We start from the raw sequence: 7,825 nt of genomic DNA on the forward strand, positions 1-7,825 counted from the left end.
TTACCAAATTGCCTCCTGGTTGCTTTCACTTCTAAATTTTGTGCTGGTGACTAAAGTTACTTACAAGGTGGGTACCTTGTGCTCAATGACTTAATTAATGTATGTTTATTTATATCTTTAAATAAGTTTCTCTAAGGCACCTACTGTTCTAAGAACTGTCACAGTTAAGCTGAAGAGGGGGTGATTTTGGGCTGGAAAGACAGTTTCTGTTTCTTGAATTTAAATTACATCCTTGACATTATAAAACGTTACAGATACATTACCATTGTCGATTGTGTACTGCTCGTATGTTTTTGCTACTGCATTATTCAGAATTAGGTTAAAAATTCTTTTTATTGTGTCTTAATGTTTCTAGGATGTGGACAGATCAATATTTCTAGCCTGTGCACACACTCTACCTAGGGCTGTGAGTCATATTTGCTTTGAAAGAAATAGCACTTAAGGACTGTCAGTCAAGTCAGTTGTAAGAAACATAGAACTCTTTAAGAATTACTCTGCCTCCTCCTCACATCTAAATATAGCTAACTGGTTGGAGTGTCTAAGAGAGATAGCTAAGCTGTATTGTAAAAAATGGTGCAATTGCGATTAATCAATGCAAGTAAAAAACTCAAGGTTTTTTTTACCTACACATGTCAAATATATAATCTTCATTAAATTAAAAATTATATCACACTATGAGTAAGGAATATGTGTAAGGAAATGGCCCAGTTTACTACAGTCATGTGTATGTCAATATTGCAGTATTTTGTTTTAATAGGTCCCTATGCCCTTGTTGGGAAAGGACTGGGAAGGGTGTGTGAAGATGGGATTTCTAGTCTCCGTTTGGCCACTGCTTAACTAGATGACCTTTAAAAAGTACTGCCTTCATCTCTTCCTTCTCAAGATCTGAGTATCCTTTCAGACTACAGGTTAAGGACTACTATTAAGAATTAACTGGATATTTTCAGATTTACTTGCTGTGTCTCAGTGAGAAGTCAGAGTTAGTATCAATAGAGCTTGATATAGAGGAAATCCTCCTTTAACATTAAAACGAGCTTGCTTAATTAAGATGTGTTTACTGTTCCTGAAAGTAAATAAAAGCAAAACTGTTCCTCTGGTATCTAATATACTAATAATGTAACAACCATTTATGCAGGGACTACTTACCTTAGACTCAACACTGTGGTAGGTGTGTGTATTTAATCTTCTCCTCGCATGAACTTCCATTTACCTATCACATAATTTATATTTGCAAAGTGATATTTGGATTCTTCTGGCACATTACCACCACGATCGCCAATAAAGGAGCCATACTGTGCCCTAATATCCCTGATTATATTTGTATCTGTGTCTGTAGAGTTTGCATCTGCAGACGGAACAATGGACTGTACTATTAAATTAGCACAATTTTGCAGCATTGCCTGGCAGAAGCTCACATTTAATCCAAGAGGTTATTCAACCCCATCCAATATGATTACTCTATAAATATTTGCCCAAGTTCAGCACCAGCCGTTACATCACTAATCACACACAGGTTTGTTATAGCAAAGACCCCTAGTGTCAGCAATTTGAAAAACAAAGCTAATTAGTTTTGATTTAGGGATGAGAAGACTTATTAAGTTGAAAGTGAACAGTTTGCATGGTATAGAGGCTATTCAGAGCACATACAAATATGAAGGAGATTTACTATTATTGGTATAGGATTTTGAGAAGGAATAGAAAGCCTGCTCGGCTAAGAATACAGACACATGTCACAACCATTGGCAACAACCAGTGATGGCTGCGGTGCAGACTGCGCGATAGAATAACTGCCTTAAAAATACTGCTGGAAATAAATATCCATTAAGTAAACAGTGTACTTTCTATGCAACCAGCTTTAAGATAAGTCCCTGGTATCCCCTTCCAAATAGATCACTGTTCCGAAATCCCTCCAATGGAAAATTCTGGTCTCAACAGCAGTGTTGACCCAAATCTTTTGATCTGGGGAGAGAGTGGCAAAGAAGCCCCTTACCCTACATTCCTCAGCTACCAGTCTACTGTAGGACTTGAGGGTTTTTCTTTTATTATTATAATGTTTGCATCCCTTAAAAAAAAAATTGTTTTGGGGGCTGGCCCCGTGGCCGAGTGGTTAAGTTCGTGCGCTCCGCTGCAGGCGGCCCAGTGTTTCGTTGGTTCGAATCCTGGGCGCGGACATGGCACTGCTCATCAGACCACGCTGAGGCAGCGTCCCACATGCCACAACTGGAAGAACCCACAACGAGAAGTATACAACTATGTACTGGGGGGCTTTGGGGAGAAAAAGGAAAAAATAAAATCTTTAAAAAAAAATGTTTTAATTGCAAAATTTTTACTAACATATATCTTTATGAGCACCAAATAATACAGTGCTATTTATTCCAGTTTTTGAAAGGCACTATTGTTCAACGGAAAGACTTCTACTCTGAGACACAAAAGGAAGAGAACTAACATTAATTGAGCCCTTAAATTGCGCCCAGCACTACGCTATCCTCTTTAAATGTGCTCTCATTTAATTTAATAATCATAACAATTTTATTTGGTAGGGCTCATAATTGCCCCTTTCAAGATGAGGAGACTGAGACCCAGTGGGGTTAAATGACTTAGCTGTGGTCATCTCACACTGTCTCGCATTGACAACTGGATTCTTCTACTCACAGCTGAGATCTTGGGTAAGTTGTTCCTTTCTTTGGGGTCACTTGCCTCCTCTGTGAAGTAAGAGGAGTAGGCGAGGTCACTGGTCTCTCAACTTTTAGTGAAACAAAAAAATTTTTGAGTGCTTACCCTCTAACATAAGTCATATATATACTATTATAAGTCATTTATATTTATATTATTATGTCATATATATATACTGTGAATCCATTCGTTAAATAAGTTCCTTTTTTTGTTAAATTTTTTGCTAAAAATACATAAAAATATAAATCTTAATATATTTCCTTCTACTGAACCAAGCAAGATTCCTGTGTACTCTACTTTAGAAACTACTCGACTGGATGGTCTCCACAGGTTCTAAAAATCTACAATTCTAGGTTGTCTATTCAGCTTTGTGAATTGTAGAAATAATGAAATGATGAAAATCTTACTGGCATGGGTAAATGTTGATAGAGGAGCCAGAGGAACCCGGAAAAGCTAGGCCAGGAAAGTTCAGTTGTGAGCCCTGAGCAATGGAATGTGGAGAAACCAGGAACTCAGTAAATGGGGAAGATGAAGTAAGGATCAAAGGAAGTGATGATGATGATAATAATAACAATAACAACAACACAATAGAATACTTTCTATGTTTCAGGACCTGTTTTAATAATTTTATATGTTTTTTTAAATCATCACAGCAAATCTATGAGGTAGGTATGATTATTATCTCTAAATGAGGAACAGAGAAGGAGAAAATGAGGAACAGAGAGATCAAGTAACTTACCACCAGTTACGTAGGTAATAAGTGGCAGAATTGAGATTCAAACCCAGTCACTTAGTTCTAGAAGTGATCTATAAAAGAAAGCAGAAAGGACAAAAGGTCATAGAAAATTGCTAAATCTTAGTAAATACTTGTTCATTGTCTTGTTAGGAGCCAAGTCTCCCAGCCTCATTCCTAAAGCTATTCCCAAGTTTCCCAGTCAACATTTGGATGAAATTGGCTCCCATCCTCTACTCTAGAGGTAGGTCTACTCAGCAGTTGTATTAATCAGGGTTCTCTAGAGAAATAGAATCAGTTGGATAGATAGATAGATAGACAGACAGACGGGTTTATTATAAGGAATTGGCTCACACAATGATGGAGGCTGGGCTGTCGAAAATCTTCAGTGTGGGCTGGGAACTTGGAGATGCACGAGAGCCAATGATACAGTCGAACACCAACGGTGCAGATAAAGACTGAAGGCAGCCTGCTGGAGGATTCCTTCTTGCTCTGGGAAGCCAGTCTTTTTGTTCTATTCAGCTCTTCAACTGATTGGATGTGGCCTACCCACATTATGAAGGACAATCTACTTATTCAAGGTTGACCAATTTTAATATTAATCTCATCCAAAAATATTTTCCAAGGTGACATCCGACATTAGCCACCACAGCTAAGCCATTCAATGTATTTCATCTACTTGATTTCAGAGATAAATACCCAGCCCAGTTAAAACCAATTAGGGCCAAGAAATCTTACCACTGTGACTTACTGTGTTTCTGGGGACAGGGCTACCTTGTAAACACAAGGGGAAAGGTTGCCTGAAGGCAGCCAACACCAAGGAAGAGGAGCAGAGCTATGGAGAGAGATCCTAATTTCATTTTAGGAAACTTGATCCAAGTCCTTACAGAAACTAGATATACCTATAGACTACACAATTATGTAAGTTAAGAAATCCCTTTTAATTGAATTTGGGTTGGATATTCTGATACAAGCAACATAAAAGTTCTAACAAATATATAGAGAGAAATTAGGCAGAGAAGGAGCCCAAACTTTTTGAGGTCAACTTCAGGTTGTAGGCAGCTACCATGCCCTTCTTAACAGGACCATGGCAGCTGACTATTAGGCAGAAACAAGATGACATTGCAGACATTTTCATGTTTTTTTAGCTGCAGAGACAAGCCTGGCTAACCTTTCCTGCCAGATGAACTATTCCCTACTTCATGGTTTCACCCAAGTCTCACTTAATGACTAACAACCAAAGAGAAGGATGTGGCCATACATCAATTAAATCAAAACCAGAAACCCTGAAGAATTTGTGACTAAAATTATCTTAATATACTCTATAAAATAATTCATCTTCAACTCCATTGAAAAATCATCTTGCGAAAATCCCCTATACAAACATTTCACTTTTTTCTCCATCCAGGTCAATCTCCCTGTATTTCTGACTATTCTTCTGCTCACATTGTTCCCCTCCTAACTGTCTGTCCAGTGGTCCCAAAAAGTTCTGCCTTCTTCAAAAGCATTTTGCTGTTTGTTTTCACCCATATTGATCTTTCCTTTTCTAAACCATTGAAGCTGGCATTGGCTGTTTTACTCGTTTGAGCACTTAGTCACTTTTTGTCTTCATCATTAACTTGTAGACTTGTGTGTATGAAAGAAAAAGAGAGAGAGATGTATCATTCCAATTCATTCTTAGAAGACCAAGATATTCCCTATGAGTCCGACGAGGCAAAGAAAGCAGAATAGGAGGAAAATCTAGACGAGTTGCTCAGCCAGGGAGTGGCGAATTTAGAAATAGGCAAGTGGAGACTACAATGTTTCAACTGCAAAGTCAGGCCAAGTGTGGAATAGACAGAAATGATGTAAGTACCTTCAAGTTCAAACAAATCTTTGGTATCTGTCAAAGGAGGAGAGATATAGGTGATGAGCACATAGTCAAATAAGAGGCCAGGCACTGAAGATAGGCCCTGAGCAGTTAGGAAATACCAATGGGTGCCAGAGATTCTTGGCAGGGAATCCTTCCCTGTGGTCTAGAATGAAAGCAGGAGTCTAGACATGGAAGACTAGAGTGTAAGCAGAGGGTAGGGACTCTAGGATTCAAATTGGATTTATGTCAAAACCTGAAATTAGATCAGAGAAATGTAACGCTCTAAAATAATCACAAACAAGAATCAGGACAGTATGATAATAATAGCCAGAAGCTTAGACTAAGAAAATGTAGGTTCTGGTTACTAGCTGACTGACCTTGGACAGGTTATTATAACTTGTCTGTGCCTCAATTTCCTCTCTAGTAGAGTAAATGGATTGGACTAGATGAACCCCAAGTTCCTTTGGGGGTGATTCAGGGGTTTCTTACCCAAGGAAGTGCATTTTGCTCCAATCACTAAGGCTTTTAGACCTTCTGAGAAACCTGCACCTTGCTTTAAATTACATTAAGTATTAAGGTTTTGTTCTTTGTTCTTCAGTTTCCTAATTTATACAAGGAAGATAATACTAGTCCTAAAGTGTTTTAAGAATCAAATTTTCAGTGGAAGACATTTGGAAAAAACTAAAGTGTTGTAAAAATTTAAAGGGATGAAAAGTCAACTTTGTAAACAGAAATTGTTTGGCCCTCTGTTCCTGATGGACCATGCCTGGGCTATGCTGAAAGGGTGACATACATTTAATTTATGTAAAATGGATGTCACTGTCTATTAGTGTTTGCTATAATGTGCTCCATTCTTGGGCTTTCTAAAATGTTGAGAAATATTTGTATTAGATTTATATTATTTCTAGGATAAAAATTTTAGTTGGTATAAATTGGTAACGCCATAAAACTTTTCTTGAATGATTGGAAAGACGTCCGACCAAGATGAGCCAAATCAGATGTTCTCAGTTTGGGGTAAGTTGTTCTCTGTTCACCATACACGTAATCCTTCTTGCTACCATTTAATAATCTCAGTGCCCTAGTCTCCCTTTTTTAGCACTAATGCCATACCTCAGCCTTGCTTGAAAATTTGTACTGTTGCTACCACTGATATATCTGTTGTAGAAAGAAACAGACTTTCATTTCCAGGACTGTCAAATCAGGAGCCTTCACAAGAACACAAAGACTCACTCTATTATTGCGCATCATAAAACTCATGCCTGTAGCTTGAAAATAGAAGTCTTTGGTGTAAGCATTTGCTTGTTTGACAGTTCTGTTCTAAATTTTGAAACTAGTGGTACTGTAAAGTGCCTGTCTGACAATGGTGTACCAGAGCTTAGTCATGCAAAATAATTATTGTTCACGGTTCCTTAGCTGAAGTCAATAGCTCCGTGCAAAACACAACATAATGCAGAGATCTAAAGTTGCTAAATCAAAACTGAGAAAAAGAAGAATCTTAAACAGGTTTGGCAGAAAAAAACAGGTTCAACAAGATTTGCCAAGTGATTTTTCTCAGCACTTGGAAGGCCCTAATATTTCTAAAAGAGGCTTCACGATGGAATCGATGGTAACCTACATTAGTACATTCTGGTAATTGTTGTCAGTAAGCATATATGATGTCAAAGAAACAAAAGCAGTTGTGGAGACATTAGCAAATGGTGCATAGTGCTTGTTTTCTAAACTTAAAATAATATTTTCCGATTTGCTTCTGTGAATTCCGTGTTTTAAAGCCTCCAGTATATCACCTACACTGAAGGAATTGATTAAATTATTCTAAATATGTGAATTTTGGTGACTGGAGTGGCAGGATGCCTCCCCTGGATCTATACTGGAGTCCATGAAAGGGTGTAGCTGCATATGCTGGAAAAGTCAACATTCATCCCACAAATAAAGAATTATGTCTCCATGTTGCCTGAAACATTTGCCAGAGAATCTTGGCAAGATTAGGTGTCACTCCTTGACTGCTTGAATGAAAAGGATGAAATGATGTCCTTCTTAACCCTTGGCAGACAATTGCACTTAAGAATATCCCTCTTATGGGGAAAACTAACAATATCTATCGTTTCCTTAGAAGAGGGAGAAATACAGAAACAAACCAGGATTTCACAGACTCTGCTCTAATATATTTAACTACATTTTTCTTCAACACTCTCAATCCAATGTTAAGAATGGAATTGATAGAGGTGAATATGTAATAACTTTAGGTTTAGCTCAATGCCATTTTTTCATAGAGTTCATGAACTTTTTAAAATTAGTTATTGAAGTATAATTTGTATACAGCAAAGTGCACAGATTTTAAGTGTACAGTTCAATGAGTATTGACAAATGTATACTCTCATGTAACTAATATCCTGAGCATTTCCACCACTCCAGAAAATTTTCTTATGTTCCTTTTCAGCCAACCAACACCCCCTTTCCCACTAAAAACAACTGTTTTTCTCGTTTCTATCATCATAGATTAGTTTTATCTATTTTTGAGCTTCATATAAATGAAATCGTGCATATCTAGTCTTTTGTGTGTGTTTCTT

This window comes from Equus caballus, chromosome 6, assembly GCF_041296265.1.
Source record: "Equus caballus isolate H_3958 breed thoroughbred chromosome 6, TB-T2T, whole genome shotgun sequence".
NCBI lineage: Eukaryota > Metazoa > Chordata > Mammalia > Perissodactyla > Equidae > Equus > Equus caballus.